Source organism: Astyanax mexicanus, chromosome 7, assembly GCF_023375975.1.
Source record: "Astyanax mexicanus isolate ESR-SI-001 chromosome 7, AstMex3_surface, whole genome shotgun sequence".
In the NCBI taxonomy this organism is placed as follows: domain Eukaryota; kingdom Metazoa; phylum Chordata; class Actinopteri; order Characiformes; family Acestrorhamphidae; genus Astyanax; species Astyanax mexicanus.
In genome coordinates, this window is record NC_064414.1 from 23,535,766 (window position 1) to 23,562,484 (window position 26,719).

Genomic DNA, 26,719 nt, shown 5'->3' on the forward strand with positions numbered 1-26,719 from the left:
TCGAAGTTTTTTTTGGGTCAAAATTTTTTTTGGTCCCAAAATTTTTCAAACTTTTTTTTGGGTCAAAACCATTTTGGTCCCAAAATTTTTCGAAGTTTTTTTTGGGTGAAAATTTTTTGATCCCAAAATATTTCGAAGTTTTTTTTGGGTCAAAATTTTTTTAGTCCCAAAATTTTTCGAAGTTTTTTTGGGTCAAATTTTTTTTGGTCCCAAAATTTTTTCGAGGATTTTTTTGGGTCAAAATTTTTTTGATCCCAACATTTTTCAAAGTTTTTTTTTGGGTCAAAATTTTTTTTGGTCCCAAAATTTTTCGAAGTTTTTTTTTTTAGTCAAAATGTTTCGAAGTTTTTTTTGGGTCAAAATTTTTTTGGTCCCAAATTTTTTTCGAAGTTTTTTTTGGGTCAAAATGTTTTGGTCCCAAAATCTTTTGAAGTTTTTTTTGGGTCAAAATTTTTTTGGTCCCAAAATTTTTCGAAGATTTTTTTGGGTCAAAATTTTTTTGATCCCAAAATTTTTCAAAGTTTTTTTTGGGTCAAAATTTTTTGGTCCCAAAATTTTTCTGATTTGGGTCAAAAATTGAAAAGTGCTTTTTGTCGCATTTCTGAGCAAAATTTGGCCCAATTTACCATGCCAATGCATTTTCCCACTCGTTTGAGTAATTTGTCATGGAAAAAACAAGGTTTCATGAATGGTCAAAATTTTCACCAGAATCACATACCGCGGGTCTGCGTTTTTTTCTGATTTGGGTCAAAAATTGAAAAGTGCTATTTGTCACATTTCTGAGGAAAATTTGGCCCAATTTACCATGCCCATGCATTTTCCCACTCGTTTGAGTAATTTTTCTTGGAAAAAACAAGGTTTCATGAATGATAAAAATTTTCACCAGAATCACATACCGTGGGTCTACGTTTTTTTCTGATTTGGGTCAAAAATTGAAAAGTGCTTTTTGTCACATTTCTGAGCAAAATTTGGCCCAATTTACCATGCCCATGCATTTTCCCACTCGTTTGAGTAATTTTTCTTGGAAAAAACAAGGTTTCATGAATGGTCAAAATTTTCACCAGAATCACATACCGCGGGTCTACGTTTTTTTCTGATTTGGGTCAAAAATTGAAAAGTGCTATTTGTCACATTTCTGAGGAAAATTTGGCCCAATTTACCATGCCCATGCATTTTCCCACTCGTTTGAGTAATTTTTCTTGGAAAAAACAAGGTTTCATGAATGGTCAAAATTTTCACCAGAATCACATACCGTGGGTCTACGTTTTTTTCTGACTTGGGTCAAAAATTGAAAAGTGCTTTTTGTCACATTTCTGAGCAAAATTTGGCCCAATTTACCATGCCCATGCATATTCCCTCTTGTTTGAGTAATTTTTCATGGAAAAAACAAGGTTTCATGAATGGTCAAAATTTTCACCAGAATCACATACCGCGGGTCTACATTTTTTTCTGATTTGGGTCAAAAATTGAAAAGTGCTTTTTGTCACATTTCTGAGCAAAATTTGGCCCAATTTACCATGCCCATGCATATTCCCACTTGTTCGAGTCATTTTTCATGGAAAAAACAAAGTTTCATGAATGGTCAAAATTTTCACCAGAATCACGTACCGCGTGTCTACGTTTTTTTCTGATTTGAGTCAAAAATTGAAAAGTGCTTTTTGTCACATTTCTGAGCAAAATTTGGCCCAATTTACCATGCCCATGCATATTCCCACTCGTTTGAGTAATTTTTCATGGAAAAAACAAGGTTTCATGAATGGTCAAAATTTTCACCAGAATCACATACCGCGGGTCTACTTTTTTTTTCTGATTTGGGTCAAAAATTGAAAAGTGCTTTTTGTCACGTTTCTGAGCAAAATTTGGCCCAATTTACCATGCCCATGCATATTCCCACTTGTTTGAGTAATTTGTTCATGGAAAAAACAAGGTTTCATGAATGGTCAAAATTTTCACCAGAATCACATACCGCGGGTCTACGTTTTTTTCTGATTTGGGTCAAAAATTGAAAAGTGCTTTTTGTCACATTTCTGAGCAAAATTTGGCCCAATTTACCATGCCCATGCATTTTCCCACTTGTTTGAGTAATTTTTCATGGAAAAAACAAGGTTTCATGAATGGTCAAAATTTTCACCAGAATCACATACCGCGGGTCTACGTTTTTTTCTGATTTGGGTCAAAAATTGAAAAGTGCTTTTTGTCACATTTCTGAGCAAAATTTGGCCCAATTTACCTTGCCCATGCATTTTCCCACTCGTTTGAGTAATTTTTCATGGAAAAAACAAGGTTTCAAAAATTGAAAAGTGCTTTTTGTCACATTTCTGAGCAAAATTTGGCCCAATTTACCATGCCCATGCATATTCCCACTTGTTTGAGTAATTTTTCATGGAAAAAACAAGGTTTCATGAATGGTCAAATTTTTCACCAGAATCACATACCGCGGGTCTACGTTTTTTTCTGATTTGGGTCAAAAATTGAAAAGTGCTTTTTGTCACATTTCTGAGCAAAATTTGGCCCAATTTACCATGCCCATGCATTTTCCCACTTGTTTGAGTAATTTTTCATGGAAAAAACAAGGTTTCATGAATGGTCAAAATTTTCACCAGAATCACATACCGCGGGTCTACGTTTTTTTCTGAGTTGGTTCAAAAATTGAAAAGTGCTTTTTGTCACATTTCTGAGTAAAATTTGGCCCAATTTACCATGCCCATGCATATTCCCACTTTTTTGAGTAATTTTTCATGGAAAAAACAAGGTTTCATGAATGGTCAAAATTTTCACCAGAATCACATACCGCGGGTCTACGTTTTTTTCTGATTTGGGTCAAAAATTGAAAAGTGCTTTTTGTCACATTTCTGAGCAAAATTTGGCCCAATTTACCATGCCCATGTATTTTCCCACTTGTTTGAGTAATTTTTCATGGAAAAAACAAGGTTTCATGAATGGTCAAAATTTTCACCAGAATCACATACCGCGGGTCTACGTTTTTTCTGATTTGGGTCAAAAATTGAAAAGTGCTTTTTGTCACATTTCTGAGCAAAATTTGGCCCAATTTACCATGCCCATGCATTTTCCCACCTGTTTGAGTAATTTTTCATGGAAAAAACAAGGTTTCATGAATGGTCAAAATTTTCACCAGAATCACATACCGCGGGTCTACGTTTTTTTCTGATTTGGGTCAAAAATTGAAAAGTGCTTTTTGTCACATTTCTGAGCAAAATTTGGCCCAATTTACCATGCCCATGTATTTTCCCACTTGTTTGAGTAATTTTTCATGGAAAAAACAAGGTTTCATGAATGGTCAAAATTTTCACCAGAATCACATACCGCGGGTCTACGTTTTTTTCTGATTTGGGTCAAAAATTGAAAAGTGCTTTTTGTCACATTTCTGAGCAAAATTTGGCCCAATTTACCATGCCCATGCATATTCCCACTTGTTTGAGTAATATTTCATGGAAAAAACAAGGTTTCATGAATGGTCAAAATTTTCACCAGAATCACATACCGCGGGTCTACGTTTTTTTCTGATTTGGGTCAAAAATTGATAAGTGCTTTTTGTCACATTTCTGAGCAAAATTTGGCCCAATTTACCATGCCCATGCATTTTCCCACTCGTTTGAGTAATTTGTCATGGAAAAAACAAGGTTTCATGAATGGTCAAAATTTTCACCAGAATCACATACCGCGGGTCTACGTTTTTTCTGATTTGGGTCAAAAATTGAAAAGTGCTTTTTGTCACATTTCTGAGCAAAATTTGGCCCAATTTACCATGCCCATGCATTTTCCCACTCGTTTGAGTAATATGTCATGGAAAAAACAAGGTTTCATGAATGGTCAAAATTTTCACCAGAATCACATACCGCGGGTCTACGTTTTTTTCTGATTTGGGTCAAAAATTTAAAAGTGCTTTTTGTCACATTTCTGAGCAAAATTTGGCCCAATTTACCATGCCCATGCATTTTCCCACTTGTTTGAGTAATTTTTCATGGAAAAAACAAGGTTTCATGAATGGTCAAAATTTTCACCAGAATCACATACCGTGGGTCTACGTTTTTTTCTGATTTGGGTCAAAAATTGAAAAGTGCTTTTTGTCACATTTCTGAGCAAAATTTTGCCCAATTTACCATGCCCATGCATATTCCCACTTGTTTGAGTAATTTTTCATGGAAAAAACAAGGTTTCATGAATGGTCAAAATTTTCACCAGAATCACATACCGCGGGTCTACGTTTTTTTCTGATTTCGGTCAAAAATTGAAAAGTGCTTTTTGTCACATTTCTGAGCAAAATTTGGCCCAATTTACCATGCCCATGCATTTTCCCACTTGTTTGAGTAATTTTTCATAGAAAAAACAAGGTTTCATGAATGGTCAAAATTTTCGCCAGAATCACATACCGCGGGTCTACGTTTTTTTCTGATTTGGGTCAAAAATTGAAAAGTGCTTTTTGTCACATTTCTGAGCAAAATTTGGCCCAATTTACCATGCCCATGCATTTTCCCACTTGTTTGAGTAATTTTTCATGGAAAAAACAAGGTTTCATGAATGGTCAAAATTTTCACCAGAATCACATACCGCGGGTCTACGTTTTTTTCTGATTTGGGTCAAAAATTGAAAAGTGCTTTTTGTCACATTTCTGAGCAAAATTTGGCCCAATTTACCATGCCCATGCATTTTCCCACTTGTTTGAGTAATTTTTCATGGAAAAAACAAGGTTTCATGAATGGTCAAAATTTTCACCAGAATCACATACCGCGGGTCTACGTTTTTTTCTGATTTGGGTCAAAAATTGAAAAGTGCTTTTTGTCACGTTTCTGAGCAAAATTTGGCCCAATTTACCATGCCCATGCATATTCCCACTTGTTTGAGTAATTTTTCATGGAAAAAACAAGGTTTCATGAATGGTCAAAATTTTCACCAGAATCACATACCGCGGGTCTACGTTTTTTTCTGATTTGGGTCAAAAATTGAAAAGTGCTTTTTGTCACATTTCTGAGCAAAATTTGGCCCAATTTACCATGCCCATGCATTTTCCCACTTGTTTGAGTAATTTTTCATGGAAAAAACAAGGTTTAATGAATGGTCAAAATTTTCACCAGAATCTCATACCGCGGGTCTACGTTTTTTTTCTGATTTGGGTCAAAAATTGAAAAGTGCTTTTTGTCACATTTCTGAGCAAAATTTGGCCCAATTTACCATGCCCATGCATTTTCCCACTCGTTTGAGTAATTTGTCATGGAAAAAACAAGGTTTCATGAATGGTCAAAATTTTCACCAGAATCACATACCACGGGTCTACGTTTTTTTCTGATTTGGGTCAAAAATTGAAAAGTGCTTTTTGTCACATTTCTGAGCAAAATTTGGCCCAATTTACCATGCCCATGCATTTTCCCACTCGTTTGAGTAATTTGTCATGGAAAAAACAAGGTTTCATGAATGGTCAAAATTTTCACCAGAATCACATACCGCGGGTCTACGTTGTTTTCTGATTTGGGTCAAAAATTGAAAAGTGCTTTTTGTCACGTTTCTGAGCAAAATTTGGCCCAATTTACCATGCCCATGCATATTCCCACTTTTTTGAGTTATTTTTCATGGAAAAAACAAGGTTTCATGAATGGTCAAAATTTTCACCAGAATCACATACCGCGGGTCTACGTTTTTTTCTGATTTGGGTCAAAAATTGAAAAGTGCTTTTTGTCACGTTTCTGAGCAAAATTTGGCCAAATTTACCATGCCCATGCATTTTCCCACTTGTTTGAGTAATTTTTCATGGAAAAAACAAGGTTTCATGAATGGTCAAAATTTTCACCAGAATCACATACCGCGGATCTACGTTTTTTTCTGATTTGGGTCAAAAATTGAAAAGTGCTTTTTGTCACATTTCTGAGCAAAATTTGGCCCAATTTACCATGCCCATGCATTTTCCCACTCGTTTGAGTAATTTGTCATGGAAAAAACAAGGTTTCATGAATGGTCAAAATTTTCACCAGAATCACATACCGCGGGTCTACGTTTTTTTCTGATTTGGGTCAAAAATTGAAAAGTGCTTTTTGTCACGTTTCTGAGCAAAATTTGGCCCAATTTACCATGCCCATGCATATTCCCACTTGTTTGAGTAATTTTTCATGGAAAAAACAAGGTTTCATGAATGGTCACCAGAATCACATACCGCGGGTCTACGTTTTTTTCTGATTTGGGTCAAAAATTGAAAAGTGCTTTTTGTCACATTTCTGAGCAAAATTTGGCCCAATTTACCATGCCCATGCATATTCCCACTTGTTTGAGTAATTTTTCATGGAAAAAACAAGGTTTCATGAATGGTCAAAATTTTCACCAGATTCACATACCAATCACGTTTTACGTTTTTTTCTGATTTGGGTCAAAAATTGAAAAGTGCTTTTTGTCACATTTCTGAGCAAAATTTGGCCCAATTTGCCATGCCCATGCATATTCCCACTTTTTTTAGTTATTTTTCATGGAAAAAACAAGGTTTCATGAATGGTCAAAATTTTCACCAGAATTACATACCGCGGGTCTACGTTTTTTTCTGATTTGGGTCAAAAATTGAAAAGTGCTTTTTGTCACATTTCTGAGCAAAATTTGGCCCAATTTACCATGCCCATGCATTTTCCCACTTGTTTGAGTAATTTTTCATGGAAAAAACAAGGTTTCATGAATGGTCAAAATTTTCACCAGAATCACATACCGCGGGTCTACGTTTTTTTCTGATTTGGGTCAAAAATTGAAAAGTGCTTTTTGTCACGTTTCTGAGCAAAATTTGGCCAAATTTACCATGCCCATGCATTTTCCCACTTGTTTGAGTAATTTTTCATGGAAAAAACAAGGTTTAATGAATGGTCAAAATTTTCACCAGAATCTCATACCGCGGGTCTACGTTTTTTTTCTGATTTGGGTCAAAAATTGAAAAGTGCTTTTTGTCACATTTCTGAGCAAAATTTGGCCCAATTTACCATGCCCATGCATTTTCCCACTCGTTTGAGTAATTTGTCATGGAAAAAACAAGGTTTCATGAATGGTCAAAATTTTCACCAGAATCACATACCACGGGTCTACGTTTTTTTCTGATTTGGGTCAAAAATTGAAAAGTGCTTTTTGTCACATTTCTGAGCAAAATTTGGCCCAATTTACCATGCCCATGCATTTTCCCACTCGTTTGAGTAATTTGTCATGGAAAAAACAAGGTTTCATGAATGGTCAAAATTTTCACCAGAATCACATACCGCGGGTCTACGTTGTTTTCTGATTTGGGTCAAAAATTGAAAAGTGCTTTTTGTCACGTTTCTGAGCAAAATTTGGCCCAATTTACCATGCCCATGCATATTCCCACTTTTTTGAGTTATTTTTCATGGAAAAAACAAGGTTTCATGAATGGTCAAAATTTTCACCAGAATCACATACCGCGGGTCTACGTTTTTTTCTGATTTGGGTCAAAAATTGAAAAGTGCTTTTTGTCACGTTTCTGAGCAAAATTTGGCCAAATTTACCATGCCCATGCATTTTCCCACTTGTTTGAGTAATTTTTCATGGAAAAAACAAGGTTTCATGAATGGTCAAAATTTTCACCAGAATCACATACCGCGGATCTACGTTTTTTTCTGATTTGGGTCAAAAATTGAAAAGTGCTTTTTGTCACATTTCTGAGCAAAATTTGGCCCAATTTACCATGCCCATGCATTTTCCCACTCGTTTGAGTAATTTGTCATGGAAAAAACAAGGTTTCATGAATGGTCAAAATTTTCACCAGAATCACATACCGCGGGTCTACGTTTTTTTCTGATTTGGGTCAAAAATTGAAAAGTGCTTTTTGTCACGTTTCTGAGCAAAATTTGGCCCAATTTACCATGCCCATGCATATTCCCACTTGTTTGAGTAATTTTTCATGGAAAAAACAAGGTTTCATGAATGGTCACCAGAATCACATACCGCGGGTCTACGTTTTTTTCTGATTTGGGTCAAAAATTGAAAAGTGCTTTTTGTCACATTTCTGAGCAAAATTTGGCCCAATTTACCATGCCCATGCATATTCCCACTTGTTTGAGTAATTTTTCATGGAAAAAACAAGGTTTCATGAATGGTCAAAATTTTCACCAGATTCACATACCAATCACGTTTTACGTTTTTTTCTGATTTGGGTCAAAAATTGAAAAGTGCTTTTTGTCACATTTCTGAGCAAAATTTGGCCCAATTTGCCATGCCCATGCATATTCCCACTTTTTTTAGTTATTTTTCATGGAAAAAACAAGGTTTCATGAATGGTCAAAATTTTCACCAGAATTACATACCGCGGGTCTACGTTTTTTTCTGATTTGGGTCAAAAATTGAAAAGTGCTTTTTGTCACATTTCTGAGCAAAATTTGGCCCAATTTACCATGCCCATGCATTTTCCCACTTGTTTGAGTAATTTTTCATGGAAAAAACAAGGTTTCATGAATGGTCAAAATTTTCACCAGAATCACATACCGCGGGTCTACGTTTTTTTCTGATTTGGGTCAAAAATTGAAAAGTGCTTTTTGTCACGTTTCTGAGCAAAATTTGGCCAAATTTACCATGCCCATGCATTTTCCCACTTGTTTGAGTAATTTTTCATGGAAAAAACAAGGTTTCATGAATGGTCAAAATTTTCACCAGAATCACATACCGCGGATCTACGTTTTTTTCTGATTTGGGTCAAAAATTGAAAAGTGCTTTTTGTCACATTTCTGAGCAAAATTTGGCCCAATTTACCATGCCCATGCATTTTCCCACTCGTTTGAGTAATTTGTCATGGAAAAAACAAGGTTTCATGAATGGTCAAAATTTTCACCAGAATCACATACCGCGGGTCTACGTTTTTTTCTGATTTGGGTCAAAAATTGAAAAGTGCTTTTTGTCACGTTTCTGAGCAAAATTTGGCCCAATTTACCATGCCCATGCATATTCCCACTTGTTTGAGTAATTTTTCATGGAAAAAACAAGGTTTCATGAATGGTCACCAGAATCACATACCGCGGGTCTACGTTTTTTTCTGATTTGGGTCAAAAATTGAAAAGTGCTTTTTGTCACATTTCTGAGCAAAATTTGGCCCAATTTACCATGCCCATGCATATTCCCACTTGTTTGAGTAATTTTTCATGGAAAAAACAAGGTTTCATGAATGGTCAAAATTTTCACCAGATTCACATACCAATCACGTTTTACGTTTTTTTCTGATTTGGGTCAAAAATTGAAAAGTGCTTTTTGTCACATTTCTGAGCAAAATTTGGCCCAATTTGCCATGCCCATGCATATTCCCACTTTTTTTAGTTATTTTTCATGGAAAAAACAAGGTTTCATGAATGGTCAAAATTTTCACCAGAATTACATACCGCGGGTCTACGTTTTTTTCTGATTTGGGTCAAAAATTGAAAAGTGCTTTTTGTCACATTTCTGAGCAAAATTTGGCCCAATTTACCATGCCCATGCATTTTCCCACTTGTTTGAGTAATTTTTCATGGAAAAAACAAGGTTTCATGAATGGTCAAAATTTTCACCAGAATCACATACCGCGGGTCTACGTTTTTTTCTGATTTGGGTCAAAAATTGAAAAGTGCTTTTTGTCACATTTCTGAGCAAAATTTGGCCCAATTTACCATGCCCATGCATATTCCCACTTGTTTGAGTAATTTTTCATGGAAAAAACAAGGTTTCATGAATGGTCAAAATTTTCACCAGAATCACATACCGCGGATCTACGTTTTTTTCTGATTTGGGTCAAAAATTGAAAAGTGCTTTTTGTCACATTTCTGAGCAAAATTTGGCCCAATTTACCATGCCCATGCATTTTCCCACTCGTTTGAGTAATTTGTCATGGAAAAAACAAGGTTTCATGAATGGTCAAAATTTTCACCAGAATCACATACCGCGGGTCTACGTTTTTTTCTGATTTGGGTCAAAAATTGAAAAGTGCTTTTTGTCACGTTTCTGAGCAAAATTTGGCCCAATTTACCATGCCCATGCATATTCCCACTTGTTTGAGTAATTTTTCATGGAAAAAACAAGGTTTCATGAATGGTCACCAGAATCACATACCGCGGGTCTACGTTTTTTTCTGATTTGGGTCAAAAATTGAAAAGTGCTTTTTGTCACATTTCTGAGCAAAATTTGGCCCAATTTACCATGCCCATGCATATTCCCACTTGTTTGAGTAATTTTTCATGGAAAAAACAAGGTTTCATGAATGGTCAAAATTTTCACCAGAATCACATACCGCGGGTCTACATTTTTTTCTGATTTGGGTCAAAAATTGAAAAGTGCTTTTTGTCACATTTCTGAGCTAAATGTGGCCCAATTTACCATGCCCATGCATATTCCCACTTGTTTGAGTAATTTTTCATGGAAAAAACAAGGTTTCATGAATGGTCAAAATTTTCACCAGAATCACATACCGCGGGTCTACGTTTTTTTCTGATTTGGGTCAAAAATTGAAAATAACTTTTTGTCACATTTCTGAGTAAAATTTGGCCCAATTTACCATGCCCATGCATATTCCCACTTGTTTGAGTAATTTTTCATGGAAAAAACAAGGTTTCATGAATGGTCAAAATTTTCACCAGATTCACATACCAATCACGTTTTACGTTTTTTTCTGATTTGGGTCAAAAATTGAAAAGTGCTTTTTGTCACATTTCTGAGCAAAATTTGGCCCAATTTGCCATGCCCATGCATATTCCCACTTTTTTGAGTTATTTTTCATGGAAAAAACAAGGTTTCATGAATGGTCAAAATTTTCACCAGAATCACATACCGCGGGTCTACGTTTTTTTCTGATTTGGGTCAAAAATTGAAAAGTGCTTTTTATCACATTTCTGAGCAAAATTTGGCCCAATTTACCATGCCCATGCATTTTCCCACTTGTTTGAGTAATTTTTCATGGAAAAAACAAGGTTTCATGAATGGTCAAAATTTTCACCAGAATTACATACCGCGGGTCTACGTTTTTTTCTGATTTGGGTCAAAAATTGAAAAGTGCTTTTTGTCACATTTCTGAGCAAAATTTGGCCCAATTTACCATGCCCATGCATTTTCCCACTTGTTTGAGTAATTTTTCATGGAAAAAACAAGGTTTCATGAATGGTCAAAATTTTCACCAGAATCACATACCGCGGGTCTACGTTTTTTTCTGATTTGGGTCAAAAATTGAAAAGTGCTTTTTGTCACATTTCTGAGCAAAATTTGGCCCAATTTACCATGCCCATGCATATTCCCACTTGTTTGAGTAATTTTTCATGGAAAAAACAAGGTTTCATGAATGGTCAAAATTTTCACCAGAATCACATACCGCGGGTCTACGTTTTTTTCTGATTTGGGTCAAAAATTGAAAAGTGCTTTTTGTCACATTTCTGAGCAAAATTTGGCCCAATTTACCATGCCCATGCATTTTCCCACTCATTTGAGTAATTTTTCATGGAAAAAACAAGGTTTCATGAATGGTCAAAATTTTCACCAGAATCACATACCGCGGGTCTACGTTTTTTTCTGATTTGGGTCAAAAATTGAAAAGTGCTTTTTGTCACATTTCTGAGCAAAATTTGGCCCAATTTAATATAACCATGCATATTCCCACTTGTTTGAGTAATTTTTCATCGAAAAAACAAGGTTTCATGAATGGTCAAAATTTTCACCAGAATCACATACCGCGGGGGTCTACGTTTTTTTCTGATTGGGGTCAAAAATTGAAAAGTGCTTTTTGTCACATTTCTGAGCAAAATTTGGCCCAATTTACCATGCCCATGCATATTCCCACTTGTTTGAGTAATTTTTCATGGAAAAAACAAGGTTTCATGAATGGTCAAAATTTTCACCAGAATCACATACCGCGGGTCTACGTTTTTTTCTGATTTGGGTCAAAAATTGAAAAGTGCTTTTTGTCACATTTCTGAGCAAAATTTGGCCCAATTTACCATGCCCATGCATTTTCCCACTTGTTTGAGTAATTTTTCATGGAAAAAACAAGGTTTCATGAATGGTCAAAATTTTCACCAGAATCACATACTGCGGGTCTACGTTTTTTTCTGATTTGGGTCAAAAATTGAAAAGTGCTTTTTGTCACATTTCTGAGCAAAATTTGGCCCAATTTGCCATGCCCATGCATATTCCCACTCGTTTGAGTAATTTTTCATGGAAAAAACAAGGTTTCATGAATGGTCAAAATTTTCACCAGAATCACATACCGCGGGTGTACATTTTTTTCTGATTTGGGTCAAAAATTGAAAAGTGCTTTTTGTCACATTTCTGAGCAAAATTTGGCCCAATTTACCATGCCCATGCATTTTCCCACTTGTTTGAGTAATTTTTCGTGGAAAAAACAAGGTTTCATGAATGGTCAAAATTTTCACCAGAATCACATACCGCGGGTCTACGTTTTTTTCTGATTTGGGTCAAAAATTGAAAAGTGCTTTTTGTCACATTTCTGAGCAAAATTTGGCCCAATTTACCATGCCCATGCATATTCCCACTTGTTTGAGTAATTTTTCATGGAAAAAACAAGGTTTCATGAATGGTCAAAATTTTCACCAGAATCACATACCGCGGGTCTACGTTTTTTTCTGATTTGGGTCAAAAATTGAAAAGTGCTTTTTGTCACATTTCTGAGCAAAATTTGGCCCAATTTACCATGCCCATGCATTTTCCCACTCGTTTGAGTAATTTTTCATGGAAAAAACAAGGTTTCATGAATGGTCAAAATTTTCACCAGAATCACATACCGCGGGTCTACGCTTTTTTCTGATTTGGGTCAAAAATTGAAAAGTGCTTTTTGTCACATTTCTGAGCAAAATTTGGCCCAATTTAATATAACCATGCATATTCCCACTTGTTTGAGTAATTTTTCATGGAAAAACAAGGTTTCATGAATGGTCAAAATTTTCACCAGAATCACATACAGCGGGTCTACGTTTTTTTCTGATTTGGGTCAAAAATTGAAAAGTGCTTTTTGTCACATTTCTGAGCAAAATTTGGCCCAATTTACCATGCCCATGCATATTCCCACTTGTTTGAGTAATTTTTCATGGAAAAAACAAGGTTTCATGAATGGTCAAAATTTTCATCAGAATCACATACCGCGGGGTCTACGTTTTTTTCTGATTTGGGTCAAAAATTGAAAAGTGCTTTTTTAACATTTCTGAGCAAAATTTGGCCCAATTTACCATGCCCATGCATATTCCCACTTGTTTGAGTAATTTTTCATGGAAAAAACAAGGTTTCATGAATGGTCAAAATTTTCACCAGAATCACATACCGCGGGTCTACGTTTTTTTCTGATTTGGGTCAAAAATTGAAAAGTGCTTTTTGTCACATTTCTGAGCAAAATTTGGCCCAATTTACCATGCCCATGCATATTCCCACTTGTTTGAGTAATTTTTCATGGAAAAAACAAGGTTTCATGAATGGTCAAAATTTTCACCAGAATCACATACCGCGGGTCTACGTTTTTTTCTGATTTGGGTCAAAAATTTAAAAGTGCTTTTTGTCACATTTCTGAGCAAAATTTGGCCCAATTTACCATGCCCATGCATTTTCCCACTCGTTTGAGTAATTTGTCATGGAAAAAACAAGGTTTCATGAATGGTCAAAATTTTCACCAGAATCACATACCGCGAGTCTACGTTTTTTTCTGATTTGGGTCAAAAATTGAAAAGTGCTTTTTTCACATTTCTGAGCAAAATTTGGCCCAATTTACCATGCCCATGCATTTTCCCACTCGTTTGAGTAATTTGTCATGGAAAAAACAAGGTTTCATGAATGGTCAAAATTTTCACCAGAATCACATACCGCGGGTCTACGTTTTTTTCTGATTTTGGGTCAAAAATTGAAAAGTGCTTTTTGTCACGTTTCTGAACAAAATTTGGCCCAATTTACCATGCCCATGCATTTTCCCACTTGTTTGAGTAATTTTTCATGGAAAAAACAAGGTTTCATGAATGATCAAAATTTTCACCAGAATCACATACCGCGGGTCTACGTTTTTTTCTGATTTGGGTCAAAAATTGAAAAGTGCTTTTTGTCACATTTCTGAGCAAAATTTGGCCCAATTTACCATGCCCATGCATTTTCCCACTTGTTTGAGTAATTTTTCATGGAAAAAACAAGGTTTCATGAATGATCAAAATTTTCACCAGAATCACATACCGCGGGTCTACGTTTTTTTCTGATTTGGGTCAAAAATTTAAAAGTGCTTTTTGTCACATTTCTGAGCAAAATTTGGCCCAATTTACCATGCCCATGCATTTTCCCACTCGTTTGAGTAATTTGTCATGGAAAAAACAAGGTTTCATGAATGGTCAAAATTTTCACCAGAATCACATACCGCGAGTCTACGTTTTTTTCTGATTTGGGTCAAAAATTGAAAAGTGCTTTTTTCACATTTCTGAGCAAAATTTGGCCCAATTTACCATGCCCATGCATTTTCCCACTCGTTTGAGTAATTTGTCATGGAAAAAACAAGGTTTCATGAATGGTCAAAATTTTCACCAGAATCACATACCGCGGGTCTACGTTTTTTTCTGATTTTGGGTCAAAAATTGAAAAGTGCTTTTTGTCACGTTTCTGACCAAAATTTGGCCTAATTTACCATGCCCATGCATTTTCCCACTTGTTTGAGTAATTTTTCATGGAAAAAACAAGGTTTCATGAATGATCAAAATTTTCACCAGAATCACATACCGCGGGTCTACGTTTTTTTCTGATTTGGGTCAAAAATTGAAAAGTGCTTTTTGTCACATTTCTGAGCACAATTTGGCCCAATTTACCATGCCCATGCATTTTCCCACTCGTTTGAGTAATTTGTCATGGAAAAAACAAGGTTTCATGAATGGTCAAAATTTTCACCAGAATCACATACCGCGGGTCTGCGTTTTTTTCTGATTTGGGTCAAAAATTGAAAAGTGCTATTTGTCACATTTCTGAGGAAAATTTGGCCCAATTTACCATGCCCATGCATTTTCCCACTCGTTTGAGTAATTTGTCATGGAAAAAACAAGGTTTCATGAATGGTCAAAATTTTCACCAGAATCACATACCGCGGGTCTACGTTTTTTTCTGATTTGGGTCAAAAATTGAAAAGTGCTTTTTGTCACATTTCTGAGCAAAATTTGGCCCAATTTACCATGCCCATGCATTTTCCCACTCGTTTGAGTAATTTTTCTTGGAAAAAACAAGGTTTCATGAATGGTCAAAATTTACACCAGAATCACATACCGCGGGTCTACGTTTTTTTCTGATTTGGGTCAAAAATTGAAAAGTGCTTTTTGTCACATTTCTGAGCAAAATTTGGCCCAATTTACCATGCCCATGCATATTCCCACTTGTTTGAGTAATTTTTCATGGAAAAAACAAGGTTTCATGAATGGTAAAAATTTTCACCAGAATCACATACCGCGGGTCTACGTTTTTTTCTGATTTGGGTCAAAAATTGAAAAGTGCTATTTGTCACATTTCTGAGGAAAACTTGGCCCAATTTACCATGCCCATGCATTTTCCCACTCGTTTGAGTAATTTTTCTTGGAAAAAACAAGGTTTCATGAATGGTCAAAATTTTCACCAGAATCACATACCGTGGGTCTACGTTTTTTTCTGACTTGGGTCAAAAATTGAAAAGTGCTTTTTGTCACATTTCTGAGCTAAATTTGGCCCAATTTACCATGCCCATGCATTTTCCCACTCGTTTGAGTAATTTTTCATGGAAAAAACAAGGTTTCATGAATGGTCAAAATTTTCACCAGTATCATATACCGCGGGTCTACGTTTTTTTCTGAATTGAGTCAAAAATTGAAAAGTGCTTTTTGTCACATTTCTGAGCAAAATTTGGCCCAATTTACCATGCCCATGCATATTCCCACTTGTTTGAGTAATTTTTCATGGAAAAAACAAGGTTTCATGAATGGTCAAAATTTACACCAGAATCACATACCGCGGGTCAACGTTTTTTTCTGATTTGGGTCAAAAATTGAAAAGTGCTATTTGTCACATTTCTGAGCAAAATTTGGCCCAATTTACCATGCCCATGCATTTTCCCACTCGTTCGAGTCATTTTTCATGGAAAAAACAAAGTTTCATGAATGGTCAAAATTTTCACCAGAATCACGTACCGCGTGTCTACGTTTTTTTCTGATTTGAGTCAAAAATTGAAAAGTGCTTTTTGTCACATTTCTGAGCAAAATTTGGCCCAATTTACCATGCCCATGCATATTCCCACTCGTTTGAGTAATTTTTCATGGAAAAAACAAGGTTTCATGAATGGTCAAAATTTTCACCAGAATCACGTCTACGTTTTTTTCTGATTTGGGTCAAAAATTGAAAAGTGCTTTTTGTCACATTTCTGAGCAAAATTTGGCCCAATTTACCATGCCCATGCATATTCCCAGTTGTTTGAGTAATTTTTCATGGAAAAAACAAGGTTTCATGAATGGTCAAAATTTTCACCAGAATCACATACCGCGGGTCTACTTTTTTTTTCTGATTTGGGTCAAAAATTGAAAAGTGCTTTTTGTCACGTTTCTGAGCAAAATTTGGCCCAATTTACCATGCCCATGCATATTCCCACTTGTTTGAGTAATTTGTTCATGGAAAAAACAAGGTTTCATGAATGGTCAAAATTTTCACCAGAATCACATACCGCGGGTCTAAGTTTTTTTCTGATTTGGGTCAAAAATTGAAAAGTGCTTTTTGTCACATTTCTGAGCAAAATTTGGCCCAATTTACCATGCCCATGCATTTTCCCACTTGTTTGAGTAATTTTTCATGGAAAAAACAAGGTTTCATGAATGGTCAAAATTTTCACCAGAATCACATACTGCGGGTCTACGTTTTTTTCTGATTTGGGTCAAAAATTGAAAAGTGCTTTTTGTCACATTTCTGAGCAAAATTTGGCCCAATTTACCTTGCCCATGCATTTTCCCACTCGTTTGAGTAATTTTTCATGGAAAAAACAAGGTTTCAAAAATTGAAAAGTGCTTTTTGTCACATTTCTGAGCAAAATTTGGCCCAATTTACCATGCCCATGCATATTCCCACTTGTTTGAGTAATTTTTCATGGAAAAAACAAGGTTTCATGAATGGTCAAATTTTTCACCAGAATCACATACCGCGGGTCTACGTTTTTTTCTGATTTGGGTCAAAAATTGAAAAGTGCTTTTTGTCACATTTCTGAGCAAAATTTGGCCCAATTTACCATGCCCATGCATTTTCCCACTTGTTTGAGTAATTTTTCATGGAAAAAACAAGGTTTCATGAATGGTCAAAATTTTCACCAGAATCACATACCGCGGGTCTACGTTTTTTTCTGAGTTGGGTCAAAAATTGAAAAGTGCTTTTTGTCACATTTCTGAGTAAAATTTGGCCCAATTTACCATGCCCATGCATATTCCCACTTTTTTGAGTAATTTTTCATGGAAAAAACAAGGTTTCATGAATGGTCAAAATTTTCACCAGAATCACATACCGCGGGTCTACGTTTTTTTCTGATTTGGGTCAAAAATTGAAAAGTGCTTTTTGTCACATTTCTGAGCAAAATTTGGCCCAATTTACCATGCCCATGCATTTTCCCACTCGTTTGAGTAATATGTCATGGAAAAAACAAGGTTTCATGAATGGTCAAAATTTTCACCAGAATCACATACCGCGGGTCTACGTTTTTTTCTGATTTGGGTCAAAAATTGAAAAGTGCTTTTTGTCACATTTCTGAGCAAAATTTGGCCCAATTTACCATGCCCATGCATTTTCCCACTCGTTTGAGTAATTTGTCATGGAAAAAACAAGGTTTCATGAATGGTCAAAATTTTCACCAGAATCACATACCGCGGGTCTACGTTTTTTTCTGATTTGGGTCAAAAATTGAAAATAACTTTTTGTCACATTTCTGAGTAAAATTTGGCCCAATTTACCATGCCCATGCATATTCCCACTTGTTTGAGTAATTTTTCATGGAAAAAACAAGGTTTCATGAATGGTCAAAATTTTCACCAGATTCACATACCAATCACGTTTTACGTTTTTTTCTGATTTGGGTCAAAAATTGAAAAGTGCTTTTTGTCACATTTCTGAGCTAAATTTGGCCCAATTTACCATGCCCATGCATATTCCCACTTTTTTGAGTTATTTTTCATGGAAAAAACAAGGTTTCATGAATGGTCAAAATTTTCACCAGAATCACATACCGCGGGTCTACGTTTTTTTCTGATTTGGGTCAAAAATTGAAAAGTGCTTTTTGTCACATTTCTGAGCAAAATTTGGCCCAATTTACCATGCCCATGCATTTTCCCACTTGTTTGAGTAATTTTTCATGGAAAAAACAAGGTTTCATGAATGGTCAAAATTTTCACCAGAATCACATACCGCGGGTCTACGTTTTTTTCTGATTTGGGTCAAAAATTGAAAAGTGCTTTTTGTCACATTTCTGAGCAAAATTTGGCCCAATTTACCATGCCCATGCATTTTCCCACTCGTTTGAGTAATTTGTCATGGAAAAAACAAGGTTTCATGAATGGTCAAAATTTTCACCAGAATCACATACCGCGGGTCTACGTTGTTTTCTGATTTTGGGTCAAAAATTGAAAAGTGCTTTTTGTCACGTTTCTGAGCAAAATTTGGCCCAATTTACCATGCCCATGCATATTCCCACTTGTTTGAGTAATTTTTCATGGAAAAAACAAGGTTTCATGAATGGTCAAAATTTTCACCAGAATCACATACCGCGGGTCTACGTTTTTTTCTGATTTGGGTCAAAAATTGAAAAGTGCTTTTTGTCACGTTTCTGAGCAAAATTTGGCCCAATTTACCATGCCCATGCATATTCCCACTTGTTTGAGTAATTTTTCATGGAAAAAACAAGGTTTCATGAATGGTCACCAGAATCACATACCGCGGGTCTACGTTTTTTTCTGATTTGGGTCAAAAATTGAAAAGTGCTTTTTGTCACGTTTCTGAGCAAAATTTGGCCAAATTTACCATGCCCATGCATTTTCCCACTTGTTTGAGTAATTTTTCATGGAAAAAACAAGGTTTCATGAATGGTCAAAATTTTCACCAGAATCACATACCGCGGATCTACGTTTTTTTCTGATTTGGGTCAAAAATTGAAAAGTGCTTTTTGTCACATTTCTGAGCAAAATTTGGCCCAATTTACCATGCCCATGCATATTCCCACTTGTTTGAGTAATTTTTCATGGAAAAAACAAGGTTTCATGAATGGTCACCAGAATCACATACCGCGGGTCTACGTTTTTTTCTGATTTGGGTCAAAAATTGAAAAGTGCTTTTTGTCACATTTCTGAGCAAAATTTGGCCCAATTTACCATGCCCATGCATATTCCCACTTGTTTGAGTAATTTTTCATGGAAAAAACAAGGTTTCATGAATGGTCAAAATTTTCACCAGAATCACATACCGCGGGTCTACATTTTTTTCTGATTTGGGTCAAAAATTGAAAAGTGCTTTTTGTCACATTTCTGAGCTAAATTTGGCCCAATTTACCATGCCCATGCATATTCCCACTTGTTTGAGTAATTTTTCATGGAAAAAACAAGGTTTCATGAATGGTCAAAATTTTCACCAGAATCACATACCGCGGGTCTACGTTTTTTTCTGATTTGGGTCAAAAATTGAAAAGTGCTTTTTGTCACATTTCTGAGCAAAATTTGGCCCAATTTACCATGCCCATGCATTTTCCCACTCGTTTGAGTAATTTGTCATGGAAAAAACAAGGTTTCATGAATGGTCAAAATTTTCACCAGAATCACATACCGCGGGTCTACGTTTTTTTCTGATTTGGGTCAAAAATTGAAAATAACTTTTTGTCACATTTCTGAGTAAAATTTGGCCCAATTTACCATGCCCATGCATATTCCCACTTGTTTGAGTAATTTTTCATGGAAAAAACAAGGTTTCATGAATGGTCAAAATTTTCACCAGATTCACATACCAATCACGTTTTACGTTTTTTTCTGATTTGGGTCAAAAATTGAAAAGTGCTTTTTGTCACATTTCTGAGCAAAATTTGGCCCAATTTACCATGCCCATGCATATTCCCACTTGTTTGAGTAATTTTTCATGGAAAAAACAAGGTTTCATGAATGGTCAAAATTTTCACCAGAATCACCAGAATCACAATCTACGTTTTTTTCTGATTTGGGTCAAAAATTGAAAAGTGCTTTTTGTCACATTTCTGAGCAAAATTTGGCCCAATTTGCCATGCCCATGCATATTCCCACTTTTTTGAGTTATTTTTCATGGAAAAAACAAGGTTTCATGAATGGTCAAAATTTTCACCAGAATCACATACCGCGGGTCTACGTTTTTTTCTGATTTGGGTCAAAAATTGAAAAGTGCTTTTTATCACATTTCTGAGCAAAATTTGGCCCAATTTACCATGCCCATGCATTTTCCCACTTGTTTGAGTAATTTTTCATGGAAAAAACAAGGTTTCATGAATGGTCAAAATTTTCACCAGAATCACATACCGCGGGTCTACGTTTTTTTCTGATTTGGGTCAAAAATTGAAAAGTGCTTTTTGTCACATTTCTGAGCAAAATTTGGCCCAATTTACCATGCCCATGCATTTTCCCACTCGTTTGAGTAATTTTTCATGGAAAAACAAGGTTTCATGAATGGTCAAAATTTTCACCAGAATCACATACAGCGGGTCTACGTTTTTTTCTGATTTGGGTCAAAAATTGAAAAGTGCTTTTTGTCACATTTCTGAGCAAAATTTGGCCCAATTTACCATGCCCATGCATATTCCCACTTGTTTGAGTAATTTTTCATGGAAAAAACAAGGTTTCATGAATGGTCAAAATTTTCACCAGAATCACATACCGCGGGTCTACGTTTTTTTCTGATTTGGGTCAAAAATTGAAAAGTGCTTTTTGTCACATTTCTGAGCAAAATTTGGCCCAATTTAATATAACCATGCATATTCCCACTTGTTTGAGTAATTTTTCATGGAAAAAACAAGGTTTCATGAATGGTCAAAATTTTCACCAGAATCACATACCGCGGGTCTACGTTTTTTTCTGATTTGGGTCAAAAATTGAAAAGTGCTTTTTGTCACATTTCTGAGCAAAATTTGGCCCAATTTACCATGCCCATGCATATTCCCACTTGTTTGAGTAATTTTTCATGGAAAAAACAAGGTTTCATGAATGGTCAAAATTTTCATCAGAATCACATACCGCGGGGTCTACGTTTTTTTCTGATTTGGGTCAAAAATTGAAAAGTGCTTTTTGTCACATTTCTGAGCAAAATTTGGCCCAATTTACCATGCCCATGCATATTCCCACTTGTTTGAGTAATTTTTCATGGAAAAAACAAGGTTTCATGAATGGTCAAAATTTTCACCAGAATCACATACCGCGGGTCTACGTTTTTTTCTGATTTGGGTCAAAAATTGAAAAGTGCTTTTTATCACATTTCTGAGCAAAATTTGGCCCAATTTACCATGCCCATGCATTTTCCCACTTGTTTGAGTAATTTTTCATGGAAAAAACAAGGTTTCATGAATGGTCAAAATTTTCACCAGAATCACATACCGCGGGTCTACGTTTTTTTCTGATTTGGGTCAAAAATTGAAAAGTGCTTTTTGTCACATTTCTGAGCAAAATTTGGCCCAATTTACCATGCCCATGCATATTCCCACTTGTTTGAGTAATTTTTCATGGAAAAAACAAGGTTTCATGAATGGTCAAAATTTTCACCAGAATCACATACCGCGGGTCTACGTTTTTTTCTGATTTGGGTCAAAAATTGAAAAGTGCTTTTTGTCACATTTCTGAGCAAAATTTGGCCCAATTTACCATGCCCATGCATTTTCCCACTCGTTTGAGTAATTTTTCATGGAAAAAACAAGGTTTCATGAATGGTCAAAATTTTCACCAGAATCACATACCGCGGGTCTACGTTTTTTTCTGATTTGGGTCAAAAATTGAAAAGTGCTTTTTGTCACATTTCTGAGCAAAATTTGGCCCAATTTAATATAACCATGCATATTCCCACTTGTTTGAGTAATTTTTCATCGAAAAAACAAGGTTTCATGAATGGTCAAAATTTTCACCAGAATCACATACCGCGGGGGTCTACGTTTTTTTCTGATTTGGGTCAAAAATTGAAAAGTGCTTTTTGTCACATTTCTGAGCAAAATTTGGCCCAATTTACCATGCCCATGCATATTCCCACTTGTTTGAGTAATTTTTCATGGAAAAAACAAGGTTTCATGAATGGTCAAAATTTTCACCAGAATCACATACCGCGGGTCTACGTTTTTTTCTGATTTGGGTCAAAAATTGAAAAGTGCTTTTTGTCACATTTCTGAGCAAAATTTGGCCCAATTTACCATGCCCATGCATTTTCCCACTTGTTTGAGTAATTTTTCATGGAAAAAACAAGGTTTCATGAATGGTCAAAATTTTCACCAGAATCACATACCGCGGGTGTACGTTTTTTCCTGATTTGGGTCAAAAATTGAAAAGTGCTTTTTTCACATTTCTGAGCAAAATTTGGCCCAATTTACCATGCCCATGCATATTCCCACTTGTTTGAGTAATTTTTCATGGAAAAAACAAGGTTTCATGAATGGTCAAAATTTTCACCAGAATCACATACTGCGGGTCTACGTTTTTTTCTGATTTGGGTCAAAAATTGAAAAGTGCTTTTTGTCACATTTCTGAGCAAAATTTGGCCCAATTTACCATGCCCATGCATTTTCCCACTCGTTTGAGTAATTTTTCATGGAAAAAACAAGGTTTCATGAATGGTCAAAATTTTCACCAGAATCACATACCGCGGGTCTACGTTTTTTTCTGATTTGGGTCAAAAATTGAAAAGTGCTTTTTGTCACATTTCTGAGCAAAATTTGGCCCAATTTAATATAACCATGCATATTCCCACTTGTTTGAGTAATTTTTCATGGAAAAACAAGGTTTCATGAATGGTCAAAATTTTCACCAGAATCACATACAGCGGGTCTACGTTTTTTTCTGATTTGGGTCAAAAATTGAAAAGTGCTTTTTGTCACATTTCTGAGCAAAATTTGGCCCAATTTACCATGCCCATGCATATTCCCACTTGTTTGAGTAATTTTTCATGGAAAAAACAAGGTTTCATGAATGGTCAAAATTTTCACCAGAATCACATACCGCGGGTCTACGTTTTTTTCTGATTTGGGTCAAAAATTGAAAAGTGCTTTTTGTCACATTTCTGAGCAAAATTTGGCCCAATTTAATATAACCATGCATATTCCCACTTGTTTGAGTAATTTTTCATCGAAAAAACAAGGTTTCATGAATGGTCAAAATTTTCACCAGAATCACATACCGCGGGGTCTACGTTTTTTTCTGATTTGGGTCAAAAATTGAAAAGTGCTTTTTGTCACATTTCTGAGCAAAATTTGGCCCAATTTACCATGCCCATGCATATTCCCACTTGTTTGAGTAATTTTTCATGGAAAAAACAAGGTTTCATGAATGGTCAAAATTTTCATCAGAATCACATACCGCGGGGTCTACGTTTTTTTCTGATTTGGGTCAAAAATTGAAAAGTGCTTTTTTCACATTTCTGAGCAAAATTTGGCCCAATTTACCATGCCCATGCATATTCCCACTTGTTTGAGTAATTTTTCATGGAAAAAACAAGGTTTCATGAATGGTCAAAATTTTCACCAGAATCACATACCGCGGGTCTACGTTTTTTTCTGATTTGGGTCAAAAATTGAAAAGTGCTTTTTGTCACATTTCTGAGCAAAATTTGGCCCAATTTACCATGCCCATGCATTTTCCCACTTGTTTGAGTAATTTTTCATGGAAAAAACAAGGTTTCATGAATGGTCAAAATTTTCACCAGAATCACATACCGCGGGTGTACGTTTTTTCCTGATTTGGGTCAAAAATTGAAAAGTGCTTTTTTCACATTTCTGAGCAAAATTTGGCCCAATTTACCATGCCCATGCATATTCCCACTTGTTTGAGTAATTTTTCATGGAAAAAACAAGGTTTCATGAATGGTCAAAATTTTCACCAGAATCACATACTGCGGGTCTACGTTTTTTTCTGATTTGGGTCAAAAATTGAAAAGTGCTTTTTGTCACATTTCTGAGCAAAATTTGGCCCAATTTGCCATGCCCATGCATATTCCCACTCGTTTGAGTAATTTTTCATGGAAAAAACAAGGTTTCATGAATGGTCAAAATTTTCACCAGAATCACATACCGCGGGTGTACGTTTTTTTCTGATTTGGGTCAAAAATTGAAAAGTGCTTTTTGTCACATTTCTGAGCAAAACTTGGCCCAATTTACCATGCCCATGCATTTTCCCACTTGTTTGAGTAATTTTTCATGGAAAAAACAAGGTTTCATGAATGGTCAAAATTTTCACCAGAATCACATACCGCGGGTCTACGTTTTTTTCTGATTTGGGTCAAAAATTGAAAAGTGCTTTTTGTCACATTTCTGAGCAAAATTTGGCCCAATTTACCATGCCCATGCATATTCCCACTTGTTTGAGTAATTTTTCATGGAAAAAACAAGGTTTCATGAATGGTCAAAATTTTCACCAGAATCACATACCGCGGGTCTACGTTTTTTTCTGATTTGGGTCAAAAATTGAAAAGTGCTTTTTGTCACATTTCTGAGCAAAATTTGGCCCAATTTACCATGCCCATGCATTTTCCCACTCGTTTGAGTAATTTTTCATGGAAAAAACAAGGTTTCATGAATGGTCAAAATTTTCACCAGAATCACATACCGCGGGTCTACGTTTTTTTCTGATTTGGGTCAAAAATTGAAAAGTGCTTTTTGTCACATTTCTGAGCAAAATTTGGCCCAATTTAATATAACCATGCATATTCCCACTTGTTTGAGTAATTTTTCATGGAAAAACAAGGTTTCATGAATGGTCAAAATTTTCACCAGAATCACATACCGCGGGTCTACGTTTTTTTCTGATTTGGGTCAAAAATTGAAAAGTGCTTTTTGTCACATTTCTGAGCAAAATTTGGCCCAATTTAATATAACCATGCATATTCCCACTTGTTTGAGTAATTTTTCATGGAAAAAACAAGGTTTCATGAATGGTCAAAATTTTCACCAGAATCACATACCGCGAGTCTACGTTTTTTTCTGATTTGGGTCAAAAATTGAAAAGTGCTTTTTTCACATTTCTGAGCAAAATTTGGCCCAATTTACCATGCCCATGCATTTTCCCACTCGTTTGAGTAATTTGTCATGGAAAAAACAAGGTTTCATGAATGGTCAAAATTTTCACCAGAATCACATACCGCGGGTCTACGTTTTTTTCTGATTTTGGGTCAAAAATTGAAAAGTGCTTTTTGTCACGTTTCTGAACAAAATTTGGCCCAATTTACCATGCCCATGCATTTTCCCACTTGTTTGAGTAATTTTTCATGGAAAAAACAAGGTTTCATGAATGATCAAAATTTTCACCAGAATCACATACCGCGGGTCTACGTTTTTTTCTGATTTGGGTCAAAAATTGAAAAGTGCTTTTTGTCACATTTCTGAGCAAAATTTGGCCCAATTTACCATGCCCATGCATTTTCCCACTCGTTTGAGTAATTTTTCATGGAAAAACAAGGTTTCATGAATGGTCAAAATTTTCACCAGAATCACATACAGCGGGTCTATGTTTTTTTCTGATTTGGGTTAAAAATTGAAAAGTGCTTTTCGTCACATTTCTGAGCAAAATTTGGCCCAATTTACCATGCCCATGCATTTTCCCTCTTGTTTGAGTAATTTTTCATGGAAAAAACAAGGTTTCATGAATGGTCAAAATTTTCACCAGAATCACATACCACGGGTCTACGTTTTTTTCTGATTTGGGTCAAAAATTGAAAAGTGCTTTTTGTCACATTTCTGAGCAAAATTTAGCACAATTTACCACGCCCATGCATATTCCCACTTGTTTGAGTAATTTTTCATGGAAAAAACAAGGTTTCATGAATGGTCAAAATTTTCACCAGAATCACATACCGCGGGTCTACGTTTTTTTCTGATTTGGGTCAAAAATTGAAAAGTGCTTTTTTCACATTTCTGAGCAAAATTTGGCCCAATTTACCATGCCCATGCATTTTCCCACTCGTTTGAGTAATTTGTCATGGAAAAAACAAGGTTTCATGAATGGTCAAAATTTTCACCAGAATCACATACCGCGGGTCTACGTTTTTTTCTGATTTTGGGTCAAAAATTGAAAAGTGCTTTTTGTCACGTTTCTGACCAAAATTTGGCCTAATTTACCATGCCCATGCATTTTCCCACTTGTTTGAGTAATTTTTCATGGAAAAAACAAGGTTTCATGAATGATCAAAATTTTCACCAGAATCACATACCGCGGGTCTACGTTTTTTTCTGATTTGGGTCAAAAATTGAAAAGTGCTTTTTGTCACATTTCTGAGCAAAATTTGGCCCAATTTACCATGCCCATGCATTTTCCCACTCGTTTGAGTAATTTGTCATGGAAAAAACAAGGTTTCATGAATGGTCAAAATTTTCACCAGAATCACATACCGCGGGTCTACGTTTTTTTCTGATTTGGGTCAAAAATTGAAAAGTGCTTTTTGTCACGTTTCTGAGCAAAATTTGGCCCAATTTACCATGCCCATGCATATTCCCACTTGTTTGAGTAATTTTTCATGGAAAAAACAAGGTTTCATGAATGGTCAAAATTTTCACCAGAATCACATACCGCGG